The sequence below is a fragment of the Pinus tabuliformis genome, chromosome 1_2, assembly GCF_031772625.1.
Source record: "Pinus tabuliformis cultivar Carrire ecotype Pingquan chromosome 1_2, CPIR1, whole genome shotgun sequence".
NCBI lineage: Eukaryota > Viridiplantae > Streptophyta > Pinopsida > Pinales > Pinaceae > Pinus > Pinus tabuliformis.
In genome coordinates, this window is record NC_142298.1 from 847,970,202 (window position 1) to 847,989,235 (window position 19,034).

At 39.3% G+C, this 19,034-nt stretch overlaps 1 pseudogene; it reads right to left on the reverse strand.

The window, feature by feature from the left end:
* Positions 1-13,031: 13,031 nt before the first annotated feature.
* On the reverse strand, positions 13,032-13,952 carry LOC149208602 (F-box protein SKIP31 pseudogene; annotated as a pseudogene).
* Between the last annotated feature and the right edge of the window lie 5,082 nt (positions 13,953-19,034).

Here is a 19,034-nt window from a genome sequence, read left to right on the forward strand (position 1 = left end):
TGAACCCATCTCCATTTTAACCCTTGTGATTGCCATTCTATCAGCCTCTTCTGTCATATGAGCCTTGTTTTTTCTCCTTCCATCATCACTATCTGCTTGGCCAACCATACACTTTCACTTGGTTGTTTTTCCTTTTCTTTGAGGAACAGTTGTAATGAGTGGTCTTATTAGCCAGCCTCTACATGTTTTGAGAAGTTCCAAAATCACCGGAACCAGTTGCTATCCTAGACACCACTCATTCCTGTAAGTGGAGTCCTCTTTAATCTCTTTTCAGACTCTTTAAACATGAAAAGATTGTCGAGCGCTTGTCCTTTTCAGCTCATAAATGGATTGGAAATGGAATCTACTTAGTATAAGTTTAACCCTTTTCTGGATTGAGATAGATTATTTACGAAAAAGAAATACGTTGATCGAACATGGTCAATAGGTTCTCTCTCATATTATCTTACGCTTTTTTGGACTTGAAAGACAAATCTACAAAAAAGAACTTGTGGAGTTTTCTTTTTGTCCCTTTTAAAACTCTCTAAACATGGAAAGGACTAAGTTATCATTGTCGTTAAACTCGCTAAAACATCAAATAGCGACAAACTTGTCCATCATGACAAGATCGAGTTTCACCTTCGCTATACTCATTAAAACATCACATAGTGATGGATTCACCCAAAGGGTGGAATTATACAAGCATATGTTATCCTCCTCAAGCTTGATAAAAAATAAAGAGGTATTGGTCACCAATGACTAGGGAAAATGGGAAAAGGGGTAAACCACTTTATGGCAGTAGGTTGCTCTTGAACATGACACTTTCACTTCATCACTATGACTATTTGGGTTGGGTTATCTGCTTGATGGTAATCATACCTTGGTCATTCATACCATCCATTACTTTGGTTTTGGGTCAATGCTTCCAATTCATTCAGTGTTGCCGACATGTTCGAGAGAAGTCACTCAGTTAAATTCATCCTTTGCAATACTCATAAACCTTCATTTTCATGACCTCCATTCCTGAACCTTGTGTCGTTAGTCATATTCTGTCTCCAAAAATCATTACATTCATTTCTTGTCATTGATGTGGGATACATCAAGGCCTTCCTGCGACAAGTCACTTCTTGTTGACATCAACACATTATCCAAGAACTTGACTTAGAAACACCCTTTCAACACCTTGAGGCTTGCATACATCAATGGAAAGTTTCTCACTTACGGCGATAGGTTGACATCACTGGCCTTCGACCAAAAGACTTTGTATGGTGTTCGACATCAAAACATCCATTCACACCATGCAGAATGTACTACAGTACCTTAAGGATCATTATCATTATCGGTGATTTCTCTCGCATCTGTTAACGACTTACATCATTGGCTGGTAATTAGACGATGTCTTCCATGTTCGACTTCAGATCACATATTCACATGGTTAGACTCGTACTTGAGCGAACAATTGAACGAGATAGAATACCCCAAATCTAGTTTCATCTGTCTGGGCTGCAATTTCAGTATAGTACTAAATCATTTGTACAATGGCTTTATATTGATGGTCATCCCATGATGGGCCTATATCTATAGACGACTATCCATGTACTTGTAATGAAAGTTTATATGGTGAGCACGGGTATGCCTTCCCTTAGCGATTCATGAAAAAATTCAAAATATCATGATATTATGTATTGTAATTGATGCAGGTCATCATCCGCTTCGGAACCTCCTCATCACATTGTAAAGCATATCACTTGACATTAAAATTTTCGACTTCATGCTTTAGGGGGCAGTTATTACAGGTCTATTTGGGCACATCACTCCCATCATTCAAATCAGTACTTTTAATGCCCATCAAACCCTAATTCAGTTGCTACATGCGCTAGACAAGTCATCACTTTGAATGCCTCCTTCCCTGAGATTTTCTTGGCCTGAATCCCTCCATAAATGCCTCCTTAAGGGATCAGCGCGGCCCTGGTCAGGGGTAAGTGCACTTCAATGCAGGTAGGCCATGTCAGGGTGCATTTCAGAGCAGCTAGGGCCACTTTGACCTGCGTTGGGCGAGATTGAGAGAATTCCTCATAGGGTTCTAGGAATATTCTTATCTTCTGGAGCCTTCTAGAAGATTCCCACACTTATCATCTCCTATGAGCTCGAAATTGGATGGGGAATGAGTTAAGTAACCTCCTATCCTCTCATCCCTTCCTCCATGGAAACTAACTCTAAGTTTGGAAGGCCATTCAATACCCTCATTTATGACCAAACCTCCTCCATTTTCCTATAAATTGAGCACTCATATAAGTGATTAGGGGCTAGACTTTGAGAATTTGTAAAGAGATACTATTGGTGTGAGGTTTGAGATTGTAAGCAAGTATTGTTATGCTATCAGAGTGTTGTTCTTTTGATGTGATGTTCAAGCTGGAGGAGTGACATTGGATCGGACTTCATGGGTGTAACTCTTCCTTCTACTTAATAAATTTGTTTACACCTTTTCCCATATTCATGTATTTATGTATGATGATTATATGTGTAAATGCTTTCGATTCTATTTTATTATAGTAGATAGATCTCTTGCTTTGATTGGGTTTTTTCCTTTGTTTATGATTGCAGGTACTTGTCGAGCAGATTAAGTTCAAGAAGGAGCGATGAGAGTCATACAAGGGAGACAAAGGGAAAGAGAACGATAATAAGTAGGTCCCTTGTCTTATTTATCTTCTATAGAAAAAGGATAAACACTTTAAATCTATTGTTCTAGGTGTAGCTACCCACATAGGGAACTTCTATTTATCCGTAGATGCAAAATTCCACATAACATGGAGTTCTACTAGTGTGTCACCAAGTGTCGTAGTGGCTATAACCACCCTCCAAAATTTTGGCTTACACCTAATTTCATAGCCTCCCTTGGGAGTTTTTCTTGATGACTGCACACCCTCAGGTTCACTCCATAAGCCTGTGGGAGTCTTTGCATCCACCTTGCTTATTCATTTCACCCAAGTTTCTGCATGTTGGTGTCTAAGTCATGCTTGCAACCATGTTCTGGTTATGCTCAAAGTCTTCGCTTTGTGTGTACTTGTTGTGTTCGCTATGAAAGCATCTGTCGCACTCACACACAGAGTCACATTCACTGTTGCACAAGCATTGTCATGGTCAATCAAAGATCAATCACGAGTGTCGCGCTTGTCGCTTGCACCATCGGTTAGTCGTGTTGAACATGTGTGTCTATATGTTTTGATTCATTTCATCATCAAGTCATATGAGTGTGTGTTTGCATGATCACCTATGAATCTTTCAATCATTCACACCCTTAGTCATTTTTCTGAAGTTCTGGCGACCGTACTCCCCTCTGACAGTTGAACCATCACCCCACCATCAACTTGATTGAATGTCACCCAGAAGAGTGCAAAAGCACCAAGCAAGTCTTTTCAAGCTGCGTTGATCGCAAGCAATTCAATTAGCTCTCAGGTTGGCCACCTGGATGGTTGGACCCGACAGCCACCCTAGGACTAACTCCCCTCTAAAATTGTACAAAGGCTGCTAACCTTGACTACTCTTCTGACTAAGGAAATTTCGCAGACAGGCCAGTAAAACACTAATTGCCCATCCCTATCTCCCTCAAAAAATTGCGTAGTTTTCCCAGTTAGTCCTCCTGACAGTTGACCGGCTACTCATCCAAGAAATTGTGCAGTTTTCATGAGTATGCCTTTTTCTCGACAGTAGTCCACTCAACTCAGAAACCTTGCAGAGATGATCAACAGGCCAGCCTGTCAACCTCAGCGCATTTTTCCTCGCGATCAGCTCCTAGCAGCAGACTACCAGGTCCCTCTAAGAATTGCATAGTTTCTGCTGCTAAGCACCCAGAAACCAACTGCTAGTCCCCTCTGGGAATTGTGCAGTTTTGGCTGCCAGTGACCTAGCATCCAATTTCGAGTCCCCTCTAGGAATTTCGTAGTTTTGGCTGCCAGGATCCCGGGCATTTCCTCCCAAAAACTGCGCAATCTCTACCTGTTGACCCTCCTTGTAGCTCATCCCATTCCTCCAGAAAATTGCACAAATTTGGCCTTCCAACCCCTATTTCCTACTCATTCCAAAAATATGTAGGTCTTGCCTACCTTGCCTTCCTACAACCCAGACTATCCCTCCAAAAATTTGCACAATTTTTCCTTCCAACCGAGCCAAACCTCGCAGATAGTCACTGTCGACTTGGATCACCCATCTCCATCACTAAGTGACTCTTGCGTAGTTTTCATCAGCAGTGCCTGGAGCCATCATCCTACTTCACAACCTTGCTACCTCTCCTGGTCACTTGCATCCAAAATGATCATGTGTCAGGGTAGACTAGGAGGTTTTGGAGTTGATGTCATCTCGTCATGGGTGACTGCAGGTTCAGGTACACCAACAAACATGGCGCAATGACGAATGGGATGAACGAAGGGAGCACATGCAGAAGGAAAAGTTCACCAATGGACGAACAAACAATGCATGCGAAGAGATGTGCTCGCAAACAGATGGTCATGCAAAGATGTGTTCGTGGATGAATGAATGAACATGCACCTTCGCAAACATATGAGCCTGTCAAGCCTCCCAACATGCAAGCAAGGAAAAACATGCCAAAGCCTCATCAAGTGAACCAAAGACCATCGAAGACTCCATGCACTTCGCCATGCGGAGGTGAAGACGTGATACACCATGAAGACATCCATCAACAACAACATTGTAGCTCGACATACACTCCAGCAGTAGCATGAATGTGCGAGTATTGTCATGTCGATTCATGTCATGAGTCATGTCGCCCACATCTCTACTATGGGCTATGTTGTCAGTCAATGTTATGTAACATGGAAGTCCAAGAGACCCACTTGTTGTACAAAGAGTCATGCAAAGTTGAAAATTCATGGAAGTCAAACAGTCATGAGGGTAGTCGAACAACCACAAGGGTCAGTTTCACCCTTGGCTATAAATACCCCCCTCATTTGTACATGAAAGGAATTTTCACCTCAGCTCCTCCCACATAGCCAAGAGAGTCTGTAATCTTTTCTTTGAGGAGTAAGTAGTGGCTCCAACACCCCACTCATGGGGTTAGTGATGTATAGTGTAACAATATGTCTTGGAACTTTCGCTTAATTCAGAAGCCTATTAACAAGACAACACGTTTTCACACATGTATTGTAAATGTTGTAAGACTAATCTTGAACACTTGTAATGCATGTTGCTTTAACCCGTGTTGAACACTTGAACTATTTCACTTGTTGTAATACATAATCTGTTAATGGAAATGTGTTGTATATGTTGTTAATGCTGTCTCGTCCATGGTGGGTATCTCCGTGGACATCAAATAGACCTTTCACATAAAGCTTGATGTAACAACTGTTGCACTCGTTTGGACTCATCCATTGAGTGTTGTATATGTTACCATAACTTTTGTGTTGTGACTATCGCATCCATGTGGACTGCTCCTCCAGAAGTTGTGCATGTCCTGTTGTGTTGTGTGTTCCTAGCCAAGTTGGGACTTCATCCCAACCAAATTGGGACTCACTCTCACCCTCTCCCATTACAGTGAAAGAACCATTGACACAAGTACACTAGCATTCACCCAGCACACGAACCTCACTTCTCGAAGGCAAAGCAGACCACTCTCCCATGCTGACAAGCAAGATTTGAGGCAAATCCTTAAGACAATGGCAAATGGGCCATCATACTAGATGGGACTCCCACACCAAATGGTGTGAGGTCTAGTTGAGACTTCATACCAGGGTGATCCCCTGAATGTTGGCAAGTCTAGCACTGTTAACACTCTTATTAACCATATGAAAAAGCCAACCCAGTCAGGGACTTCCACATATCACCTGACCATATATTGGGCTAAACCAAATCTTTCTTTCAGCCAATCACCCCTGTGCCATATTCCAAGCATGAATGTGGGATCTCATGGGATAAACCTATCCATAAAAAGCCAAGGGAATCCATAGGTTAAACCACCTCCACTCTCACACTACCATGATCTCACCTAAACTAGTCCCAAGATCACAAAACCAAACTGAGCTTGGATGCCTCAGAATTCCTTCACTGTCCCTTCAGGAATTTTCTCGTCTCCACCCACCAGTTGAGGGATTTCCGTGGAACACCATCTCCACCACCAACCCTTGGGATTTTCCTAAGACCACCTCACCCAAATCCAAAACCTTCCAGCACTCTCAAGCTCAACCAAGAATAAATCCCATCACAACATGGTTATCAGTAAATGGAAAGGCGAGGCTGAAAATAATTGTTGAGACTCGGTGAAACCCCGACTAATGACAACAAATGAACAAATACACACATGCATATACAATGCTTTCCAAAACCAGATAGGAAATCATACATGCAAACTATTGCTTGCTAGTATTCTTTTTGAAGTCGCTTGATCCAACCTTTCCTTGCTTGATCTTTGTTTTCCTTGTCCTTTCTTTGATTGCTTACCTTGTTTGTCCTCTTGGTGCTCTTCTCCTCTCTAAGACTAATTCCAAAACTGAACTGACAAAAGGCCCCAAACTGATGCTTTGAATCCTTTTTATTATCGATTCCTCTAATTTCTTCATTTTTCCTATATTTTCCTTCAATTTCCTCCTCACATGCAACATGTAGCCTTTCACCTTTCGTCTCTCCTATTTTCCATTATTTTCATAAATAAAATACAAATAATGCCTTTTTTCTTTTTCAAAATCCTTTTTCGATTTCCCTTAGGCATAATAAATAACAAGTGATGCCCACTAGGATGTTTTTCCTAAAATTCAACTTGGAATAAGTCTCTAATGACCTTGGTCCTATTTTTCCTTTATTAACTTTATTACATGAACTTTTAACTTGGAGATGTTACAAACCCCTCTCCCTTAGGGGAGCACCATCCTTGGTGTTTAATGACACCTACAACCAGCAAAACTGCTGAAAAGAAAAAAACACTTACCATGGAGCTCTATAACCCAGTTCGTTGTAGTTTTGACAATGAAGAACTTGCTCAAAAGAAAAATCATTGTCACAAACATGACGACATGACAACCATACCGCTTATTAGAGCTTTATAAAATAGCTCATTGGGGTATTTACAATAACAACCACACATAGATATGGACATATACCAAAACTTCTTTGCCTCAATCGGAAAATAATGAAGGATACATAGCCCGCATCTAATCAGTTATCTCCTGCGTAGCTTCATCAGGCCAAAAGTGCTTCCATTTCACTTTATCTTACTTGATTGCTCTGTTATGAAGCATGAGTTATTTCTGCTACAATATGCACTGAGGTTCCAGATGGAATTCTCCTTCTAGCTCCACCTACAATACATACCAATCAATAACATGATCAACATCCTTTACATATCTTTTAAGCAATGAAATATGGAAAAATCATGGAATTTCACTGTCGAAGGTAGTGAAAGCATGTAGGTCACTGGTCCAATCCTCTCAAGGATCTCGAAAGGCTTTCAATATCGAGGTTCCAACTTCACAAATGAACCAATCCTCAAGGAGTTCTTCTTGGGCTTGATGCCCAAGTACATATGCTCCCCAAAATGAAACTCCTTAAATGCTTGTGTTCGTCTGCATAAATCTTTTGCATGTCATGTGCTTCCCTTAGATTCTTATTTATAACCTACATTTCCTATTCCATCTCTGCCAACATGTCCAGCCCACTAAGTACCCTGTTCACTGGATCACTCCAGCTGATGGGATTGTTACAACTCTACCCATAGAGTGCCTCAAATGGACTCATCCTCAGTGACTCATGATAAAAATTGTTGTAAGTAAACTCAACAAGTGGAAGATACTCCTCCCACTTTCATTGTTGATGCATGACATACATCCTCACCATATCCTCCAATATCCTGTTGACCCTCTCCATCTGTCCATCTGTTTGTGGATGATAAGATGTACTAGAGGCCAAATGTTTACCAAAACCTACAAATAACTCCTTCCAAACCTAGAAGTGAACTTATCATCTCTGTTCGACACAATCTTCTTCGGAACATTGTGTAATCTCACTATCTCCCTAATGAAGATATGTGCTACCTCACTAGCTGAATAAGTAGTATTCACTGGAATGAAGTGAGCTACCTTGCTAAACATGTCAACCACAACCATAATGGAATCATGTTGCTTCAATGTCCTCGGTAAACCTGTAATGAAATCCATGGAAATGACCTCCCATTTCCACTTTGGAATTGGAATAGGTTGTAACAAACTAGCTGGGTTCTTAGATTCAGCGTTCACCTGCTGACAATCCAAGCATCTAGCAACAAACTCTGCCACTTCATTCTTCAGATTCATCTAGTAGTAGAACTTCTTCACCATTTTCAATGTCTTATGATATCTTGGGTGACCTGAATATGGCTTAACATGAAACTCCCTTAAGATAAGTTTCTTGCTCTCATTGTCATCCGGCACATAGATCATGTCCCTGACTTTGACCAAGCCATCTATTGTGAGACGATAGTCCACATCCTCATCACATGTACCCTAATGTAACATGTGCCTAAGTTGCTGGTACTTGTCATCCTATTGTCCTTCCTGTAAGATCCAATCCTGTAAATCCATCTCATATGAACTCACAGTTGTGATGTGATTTACCTATACTATTTTCCTAAGAGCATCTACAACCATGTTCTCCTTTCCTTTAATGTATCTGATCTCAAATTCAAACTCATTAAGGGTATCCAACCATCTAGCTTTCCTAGCATTTATATTCAGTTGTCAAATAGGTACCTCAACCCACCGTGATCACTGATAAACACAAAGCTCTTGCTAAGAAGATAGTGCCTCTAGATATTGAATGCATGAATTATCATTGCCAACTCAAGATCATGTGTCACATGGTTCTTCCCATTCTCATTTAGTTTACATGACTCATAACACACCACATATCCCTCCTACATCAGGACTCCACCAAGTCCTCTCTTCTAAGAATCTATGCACACCATGAACCCTTTATCTGGATCTACAATCTTTAACACTGTAGAATTTTTCAACAATTGTTTCAGTTTCTCAAAACTTGTTGCACATTCTTCTGTCTATTCAAATTTATTTCCTTTTTGTTGCAATGATGTAATAGGATATCCAATCTGTGAGAAGTTATTGGTGCAACTCCTATAATAATATGCTAACACCATAAATGATCTGACTTCATCCACATTCTTAGGATTTTCCAACTCCATGATATCCCTTATCTTTTATGGGTCCACTGTTATGCCTTCCTTGGAAACAACATGTCCCAAGTAATGTGCCTCTGTCCGAAATAAGTTTCACTTACTGAGCTTAGTATACAATTGATGATCTCTTAGCAATCTCAACACTATTAGTAGGTGTTTGGCATGCTCTTCCTCATTCTTAGAATATATCAATATATCATCAATGAATACAATAACAAACTTGTCTAGATAAGGATGCAACACACTATTCATCAAGCACATAAAAGTAGCTGGAGTATTAGTTAAACCAAAAGGAACTAAAGCAAACTCATAATGCCCATACTTAGTCTGGAAAGCAATCTTGTAGATGTCCTCTTCTTTAATGTGTATTTGATGGTATCGTAATCTCAAATCAATATTTGAGAACATCGTTTTTCCTTTCAATTGGTCAAACAAGTCATTAATCTTCGACAATGGATACATGTACTTGATGGTTACCTTGTTTAACTACATGTAATCAATGCACAACCTAAAAGTCCCATCCTTCTTCTTCACGAACAACATTGGTGCACCCCAAGATGATACACTTGTCCTACTGTATCCTTTATCAAGCATTTCCTTCAACCACAACTTCAATTCTACCAACTCTAGAGTGCTCATCCTGTAAGGTGCCTCCAATGCTGATGTTGCTCCTAGTACCAACTCTATAGAAAATTCCACTTCCCTGTGAGGAGGTAACTCCTAAACTTCTATTGGAAACACATCCTGAAACTACTACAATATAGGGTAGCTCTTGAAGGTTTCTACATCCTCAACATCCTTACCTTTGTCACTGGAAATATGGACTGCAAATAGTAGACACCCCTTTCTATGACTACACTTATCCTGCATAGTTTTAATCATCCTCACTAACGTAGGATTCTTCTTTCCCTACAAGATTCTCTTTTCCCCATTATCATTGAGGAACTCAATAGCCTTGTCATAGCAATCTACTTTGGTCCTGTGTAGGTACAACCAATCCATACCCAAAAGCATACTATATGACCAAAAATGGAAGCACATTTATTTGTGCTACTATAGGCATACCATTCAACTCAAATGCACAAGATCTTATCCAGTGATGAACTCTCTTCTTAGTACCTATAGCCAACTGCACCAACTAAGACTCTACATGCACTTATTTTCTCAAACCACACTTATCCACCAGGTCAGGATTAACATAACAATAATTAGATCCAGGGCTAATCAAAATAGAAAGAACTTGACCATAGAGCTTACGTTCCATCTCAATGATGGATGCCTAGTGTTATGCTTTCTTGTTGTCCTCAGCTGCATGAATATGAGGAATGTTATGGCCAACGTCCCCAAATATTTGTTCCTCCTAAGTGTTGTGGATGTGAGGCCTACCACCCTGGTACAATGGACAATCCTTCTTACAATGATCTTTTCCACATATCTAACACTACAATGGTCCTCTACCATCACCAATATTATGTTGCTCTCTAGGATGTGACCCATGTCCCATCTCAGCTGCATTAGACTTCTTGTAAGGGTCAAGATTTTCTTTCTCACGTGCATCCTAAGGTCTTCCCCACTTCGGTGGCCACCTCCCTTTAAATTTATCATTCCCCTTCAATTCACTCTTAGGATCATATTTACATTTTGACTGCTTATAACAATGATTCAGTTTCCTGATGGATTCATCCAACGATCATGGCTCATAAAAATTAATCTGGTCTCTATATGTTGATGGCAACCCACTAATGAACCTTTGAATCTTCGCTTTCTCATCCTTGAGGTAAGGCACATATCTCAACATCTCTAGGAACCTGCTAGTATACTCATCATCTATCATAGAACCCATTTGTAACTCATAAAACTCCTTAGAAGTATCTCCGAGACAGATACTTCTTCTTGAAGAGTTTTTCAAACTCATCATAAATCAACTCTTCCTCTCAAATGATTCTAAAATTATTCACATCTTCCCACCAGATATCTACTTTCCCTTTAAGACTAAAGGTGACTATTTTGGATTTCATGTTTTATGAGTAGTTATTGCAATATGAAGAATTTTTTCATCCCAAGCAACCATTCCTCTACATCTTATGACTCTTCTTCTCTCCATCAACTGTAGGCGGCTTGAATTTCTTGAATTCCTTAGGCAAGTACTCATTTATCCTATAAGGATGATGGTGATGTCTCTTGGACAAGGAACTAGAATGATACCCATACATACCTCCTATCAGGTGTGTCCAATGATCTGCCACCTCTGACTATGTCCCCTCTATCCAACCTATATCATGACCGAGACCTACTATCATATGTGCCATTAGTCTTCTCTTCCTTCTCTTGACTAATCATCAACTTCCCTTGTCTCTAAAAGTCTGACAAACTCTGAAGGATGACTGCATTAACCTATCCATGCTTTTCTTGATTCCTTGCAAGTATGTTCTGAGCCTCAACCAACCTGTCATTGTCCTCTTTGCAACTCCTTATTTCGGCCTTCAAACTCCTCAATGTATCTTCTATATCAAGAGAATACTCATCTCCTTACTTCCAAACTAATCTGTAGGGAGAGTCACGTGAATTGTAGTCTACCATTTTTCTTGTCATATTTGATTATTTTCTTCATAAAAGTGTACCATGTCAGATAAACACATAGATATTGTTAGAGCCTAGATTTTCCTCAGGCTGAAAAAAGGCAAGGTTCTAGGTCCACATCAAACCATGCTCAGCCTCGTAGCTAAACCTACGAGGACAGGAGAGGGTTCTCTCCGAGTCAATCTCAGCGAAAAGTGTTTCAATGGGGCTTGAGATGACTTAAAATGGGAACTGATTTTGGGCTAGTAAATAAATATGAAAGAGGTAATTTATTGAATGACTGAATTTTCTAGGATGTATGGGACAAAGGACAGCATGAGCTGAGAAATTAAATCAAAGACACAGAGTATTTCATGGGGCAAGATAGGCAGGAAGTTCAGCAATCAAATTGAAATAATATGGTGTGGGAAGACTGTTGAGAGCTTGAAAAGGGCATAATAAATGAATCCTTTTCAAACGGAAGAAGACACATAGAGCATAAATGCTTTCCCACGCAGAGCAATAAATTGGGTTCTACCTTTCTTACTTAAAAGCATTCAACTAGAAATGATTATGAATGGACAGTAAAACATAACAAGGTACATATGAAACAGAAAGAAGAAACATATGCTAAACTCATACCACATGAATCTCATGAATCATAGCTGCATCATTTTATTAATTTCCTGGCCAAACTATACAGTGAAGCGCTGAGTTTTTCTTTCACACTTTTTCCAAAACTTAGCCCTTTTACAAATGATTTACAATACAATAAATAAACTCAGAGGTGGGAAAACAAATCGATGAAAATAGGGAGCTGTTTCAACTGAAATTATAAAGATAGAAAAAGAGCCATTCATCTATTCTAAATACAGAACAGCGTTCCACTGGAATTTCTCTGATGACCAATTAAAAGGCAAAAATTGTAGCGTGGATCCCATGAAATCTTGACTGAGGACAAAATAGGCAATCGGTTCCTATCTTTCTGCTATGGTAGATATTCTTCGTTTTAATTTTGACTTTCGGTCTTTGACTTTTCACCTTTCCTTAATGCGTCTTCCAGTTCTTTTTCATCATTACAGTTATATCCCAAAAAATATGCGCGTGCATGCATAAGGAGAAGAAGAAAATATAGGCTACTTATTGATATCTTGCCCTAGTCAGGAGAAGTCTGGAATGAAATGGATACTTTGACTGGCAGAGTTGAGACAAAGAATTGTTTGCAAGGAGCTTCAGTGGAAGATGGGCCACGCAACTTGTATCTGTGATTCTCTGGAGACTGTTCTGAAGAATACCTGGTTAATGTTTAGGTAGATCTTGATTATCTTAATGACTGTGAAGAAGGCCCAGGCAACAACATGGAGAAACAAGTACGATTTTGGATTTGGCAATAAACTAGAGAGAATAGGGTATAGATGAAGCCAACTAGAGCCCCAAGTTGCCCATCACCTGTCAATGGCTCTGCTTCATCCGCTGCAGCATAATCAGCTTGTTGATATCCAGGATCAACTTCCTCTTCTGCAGTGGAAATCCACTTGTCAGAACAACGACCAGAAATAAGGCAGACTAAAAGTTGATTGGCTGCATCTACCACTGTTTCTTGGCATGTATGATCACACACATGCACAAATCCTATTTTTTTCACATAGAAAAATGTCACCAATTTTGAGAGTATGTGCATGTACTTCTAGAGCATACATGGGCACCTGTGAAAACATCAGGCAAACCATGATGTTGCTTCAACTGATTAATTTGATCACCCACTGTTGTATCAGGAATCATGATATCATCCTTCAACATTGAACGATGAGGAGCGTAACTGCGTTTGGCTGCTTGCATTTGTATGTAGTACTCCTGAAATTCAATGGGACAACCTTGAACAAATTCCATCGTGTCTACCGTGTCACGCTCAATATAGAGTTTCTTCCAAGCACATTCTCGCAATTTTCCATGGTCTGACTCAGGTAAACCCCACCTTATGCAATACAATCGCTTCCAAAGAGATTCTTCTGATGCTGCAGCCCTCATGAACCGACACGCTAATGCACAATTAGTTAGGTCTTCTGGAGAGAGGAACTTGAATATGTTTGGATAAATTTTTGTAGGTATCTTGCTAAAAGACCCATTCTCCGTGTAATGTTTCTGTTTCAAAAGCCGAGAACTACTTCCTGAAGCTTCTACTTTATGCTTCATTACTGTGCCAACATCATACTCTGCAAGTTCCTCTACATCAACCTCCACTTTTCACTCCTCCTAATCAATAGACTTTGAGGAACTTGATCTTGAATTTTCCTGGCAAATCCGTGCGAGTTAGTGGCAATTTGGAGGAATTGTGAGCAGTTTCAGGCCTCTGGCTGTATGCACCGCGCCTCACCAGTGCGTCGTGCCTATGTAAAACCACACTGAATGTTGAGGCCCAGTGTGCCGCACCTCACCAATGCACCGCGACACTCAGCCTATGCGTCGCGCTTTGCAACTGCAATACATTTTTGGCCTTCAACGTGTTTTCTTCGCTCCTCGATGATTTATCTTGGTGTTGCTGATGTATCTTGGGGTGAAATTGGATTCTTGGAACACAAACATATCTCTTATGACAAGGATTTTGAGTTTTGATTTGGGCGCACCCACTTTTGCAAGTTTTGAAACCTTTGACACTTCACTCTAACTCTGTTTGGCTTCCTTTATGATTTTCAGACCGATGATGGACTTCTTGGTCTTCTTTTGTAGGGAATGGATGGCTGGAACTTCGGCAAAGGATCAAGGCGGTGCCTGAAACATTTTGTGACTAAAAACTTTGAAAAATCACATATTTATTACAAAGGACAAAACGACGATTTTCTTCAAAAGCGGTGCCTGAATCATTTTGTGACTAAAAACTTTGAAAAATCACATATTTATTACAAAGGACAAAATGACGATTTTCTTCAAAACAGAGTTTTGAAGAAAAGTCATGATCAAGCGATATAACGATGAAATTTTGTGATGAAAACTTATTTGGAAACCTCCCTCATGCATCTGTTGGTATTATTTGACATTTTGAAAACTAAATTTGCGAAACCCTAGACCTAAGACTCTTTGCTAACCAAAATACCATCCATGACTGTAAATGACTGTAAAACAGATACAAACAAACACAAACCAGCAGATACATAATCATGAGGGACATGAGTAAAAAGACCCTTCCTACCGTCAGATGATGGCATGCCCCTAACGACATGCAACTAAGTGAATCGAGCAAGACACCTAAAAAATGAAATGCAAAAGAGAAATTTTGATCACTGACGGAGGGTTGACGAGACCGACTCTAACAGATACCATAATCAAAATCATACCTCAATGACGTTTAGGGGAGGCCTATCTCATCTACAAAAGAATTCCACATTATCATGTACATGTATAATCATAACCATACCAATATATCAACAACATGCATGACAATACCAACTGCATACCATGACTTCGTCCATGATAACCATAACCATGTAAATGCATGCATAACCACATGCACCTAGCCCATGAGGTCCAAGTATTTGAACCATGCTCTCATACTACTTGTGATATCAGATATCACCCAAAGAGAACAAAACCTGCTCTGATACCACTCTATAACATGCCTCCTCTCATATCTACCCACTTTCACCAGCTTGCCCAGGGTAAACATGAGCTGAGGGGGCTACTATGACATTACTCAACTGCCTAGGTGACCTTAAGGAAATGGAGATGAAAAAATAACACCTTACTGATTTCACTAGCGTGCTACAAGATCCCCAGGAACTAAACAACCATTCCAGGTGTCCATCCTCTCATATAACTTTGTTTTTTAGTGAGATAGACCCCTAGTCGCTCCCATGATAAGGCTTGCAAGTGACTGTAACCCTTCAATCACTCCCATAGGCCTGCTTCCCAACTACTATATTCTTTTTCGGGTAGTTTTGTGCCAGTGACTATGAGATTCAAGCCACATTTTTAGGGCTAGGACCTAGAGCCCTACCTAGAACTTAATGAAACTTCCAGATATGATAAATAACACATAGACAAAGCCTCTAACACAAACTTACTCAAGGACTTGACCTAACAAAATCTAACCATGACAGTCATTCCATCAAGCACATAGTGAACATGCAACCTACAAGTCATGAATGCATATATAAATATAGAGATATGAAACTTATCTCAGGTTTACCAAGAAGGACTAATTCCCTCTCACAATAGCTGCAATAATACCAATCAGGTCATGCATTCAATAACCAGCCATTCATCAATTAAAAGGTGATAAGAGACATAATTTAAAATGTCATAAAACCATGATTATAACCAACATATAACTAGGTAATTAACAATGATAGAACAACCATTAAAGCCTCATAATAGTAAACATATTTACTCATAAATACAAGATGAACTTAGCTCTTATTAACCATATGAAAAATCCAACCAATTCAAGTATTTCCACATACCATCCAACCATATATTGGGCTAAACCAAATATTTATTTCAGCCAATCACCCTCGTGCCATATTCCAAGCATAAATGTGGGATCTCAAGCGATAAAACAATCCATAAGAAACCAAGGGAGTCCATAGGTTAAACCACTTCCACCCTCACACTACCGTGATCTCCCCTAAACCAGTCCTAAGATCACAAAACCAAATTGAGCTTGGATGCCTCAGAATTCCTTCACCATCCCTTGAGTAATTTTCCTCTCTCCATCCACTGGTTGAGGGCTTCTCGAAGAAAACCATCTCCACCCCCAACCCTTGGGATTTTCCTAAGACCATCTCACCCAGATCCAAAACCTTCCAACAATCCAAAATTCAACCAAGAATGAATCTGATCACATAATGGCTATCCGAAAATGACAAGGTGAAGTTGAAAACCATTGTTCGGACCCAGAAAAACCCATGCCAATGACAACAAATGAACCAAATACACACATGCATATACCATGCATGCCAAAACCAGCTAGGAAATCATACATGCAACTTTTTACCTACAAGTATTCGCATTGAAGCCATTTGATCCAACCTTTCCTTGCTTGATATTTTCTTTCCTTGTCCTTCCTTTGCTTGCTTTCTTTCCTTCTCCTCTTGGTGCTCTTCTCCTCTCCAAGACTAATTCCAAAACTGAACTGAAAAAAGGCCCCAAAATGATTCTATGAATCCATTTTATTATTGATTCCTATAATTTCCTCTATTTTCCTTCAGTTTCCTCCTCACACGCAATTTGTGACCGTTCACCACCCTTCTCTCCTATTTTCCATTATTTTCATAAATAAAATACCAATAATGCCTTTCTTCCTTTTCAAAATCCTTTGCCATTGCCTTTGCTAATTTCCCTTAGCCATAATAACAACAACTGATGCCCACTTGGATGTGTTTTCAAAATTCATATTGGAATATGTGTCCCATGACCTTGGTCTTATTTTTCCTTCATTAACTTTATTACATGAACTTTTAACCCGAGGTTATTACACAATAAGTTGTCACAAATCCTAGGAACTTTTATAAAAGAACATATCTCTTTGACATTAGACACATCTTCTTGAAGTGAGTCTTATACCATCTCATAGAGGAATTTCACCTCTTTCCAATGACTATTCATAAACCTCCTAACTCCTTGTCATTACAGAGATTTTAATTTTTTAAATCTAAGTATGTTAAAAAAGTTAAAAGACTACTAGCAGACTTGAGTAGGATCACTAGAACATGTCGGCTCCATAACCAAAGGATGTCTATCTTCAAAATATGGAAAAACCACTATAAATAAATCCTAAAACTTTTCCATTTCAACATATATTTTCAATCAAGTTCAGTAATAAATTTGGTCAAGCACAGAGTCAAAAATTTGGGCCCCATGAAGAGTTCTGAAGTGGTTTTCATTGGGTTTTTATATTTTTTGTTTGTAAAAAAATTGAGATTGAATGTGAAACAAATGGTAATCCTATGGAAACAATTTTTTTATACCTATGACACAATTGCATAAAGCTTAGTAGCCTCAGACATGTGATAGTTGTGGACAAAAAAAAATTGAACTTGCAACTTTTCTGTTACAGACCTGCAATTCACCTATAACAAACCTACAATTTGGATATGCAATATTCCTATAACAGACTTGATTCTCCTGCAATTATCGAGAAAGTGTGGTTAGGATTTGTTCTTAAACATTTCAAACTTGTGATAACTTATAAACAAACCTATAGGCTTGTAGCATAAGGACAATGAATTGTGGAATCAACAGGACCTGTAACATCTAAAGCACTTGGTTGACAATTTGTTTTTTTTAAGAGTTGTCCTTTGGACATTGTGTTGGAGCAACCTAGTGACGAACTTAAAGTTTTGAGGACAGTGTTTTTGGCTCACTTGAAGACACTATATGGAGTAGACTTGAAGTGGTCTATTAGGCATATGTTGAAGTAATCTAGTGATATATTTCTTAAAATATGTTCCTTGAAGAAGACCTTGCAGATTTGACTAATTCTTTTGTAGCAGCCATTGTAGATCCTCATTAAAGGAAAATAATCTTTGAAGTATTTTGGAGCTTCTTAAGAGCATTGAACTGAAGCATCTTAAGGTTAACGCTTAAATCATCTTGTGGAAGAATCTTTAAGTAAAGCCTTCTTTAAGAGAAGCTTTGAAAACATGTTGCAAACCTTGAAGCAGTCCTTTGTAACATTGCATATTTCTTGTGGAAGACTAGTGAAGGGTGGAGCTAAAAAACTAGACCTTGAAGAAATTTTTGGGAACCTTTTTGGAACAAGTCAAAAAAATATTGTGAGCAGCCTAGAATAATTTGTCAAAGGCATCTTGTAGTATCAATATTGAAGGCATCAAATGGGTAATGTGTAGAAGAATTGTTGTGCATATTTGAGAGAAGTCTTTGAAGCATATTGATTGGACCCTTTTGGAGCAGCTTATTGAAGATTCTTGGAGACCTTTGGAGCATGATTGAAACCCTCATGGATTGACCTTGAAGGAATTTTTTTGGCTATCATGAAGAGTTGTGAAGACATGTTTTTTGGTTGATAAAGTAGTCATTGATGAGATAAGCAAGGGTATTGTTGAATGAAAACTTGAAGATACTTTCAAGGCTTGTTACAGAAGACATTGGGAGCCTCGAAGAACTTTTGAATCCATATTAAATATCTAAAGTAGAGGATTGGAGACCTAGAGGATTGGAATCCTCGAGAAGACCAAGTTGGTGCTTGGAAAAGTACAGGTTGGTACCTAGTAGATTGAAGATTGGAGTCTTCATATAGTGTTTGAAAATTGAAGCAATATTGTACTTGATTCATTATAAAGAGGATTGGAGTCCTTGCCAATCTTAT